A 352-nucleotide genomic window follows, 5' to 3' on the forward strand; every position below is an offset into this window, starting at 1 on the left:
GATCTTTAGTAAAAGCTCTAAGGAAAATATCGTCCCACGGAGAAAAATCTATTTTAATGAGGTTGGATATTAAATTGTTGGACGCTTGTATATATCTGTTGCAATTAAATAAAATATGTTGCCAGTTCCTTGGACTGACCCCGCATACACATGTTTCATCATTAATAATATTTTTATCTATCAAGTGTGTGCTGGTAGATACATGGTAGGATTTAATTCTAGCAATTAAAGAAATTGCGTCTCTCTTAGAAAATTTATATTGTTTGTACCACGGGGAATTCGATAAGTTCGGGATGTTTTTCCGGTATCTCCGCCCTTTATATTTAAATTGCTCCTCAAGATAAGCATGAGC

Source organism: Odontomachus brunneus, unplaced genomic scaffold (genome assembly GCF_010583005.1).
Source record: "Odontomachus brunneus isolate Ranch 3 - 2012 unplaced genomic scaffold, Obru_v1 Obru_scaffold_070, whole genome shotgun sequence".
In the NCBI taxonomy this organism is placed as follows: Eukaryota; Metazoa; Arthropoda; class Insecta; order Hymenoptera; family Formicidae; genus Odontomachus; species Odontomachus brunneus.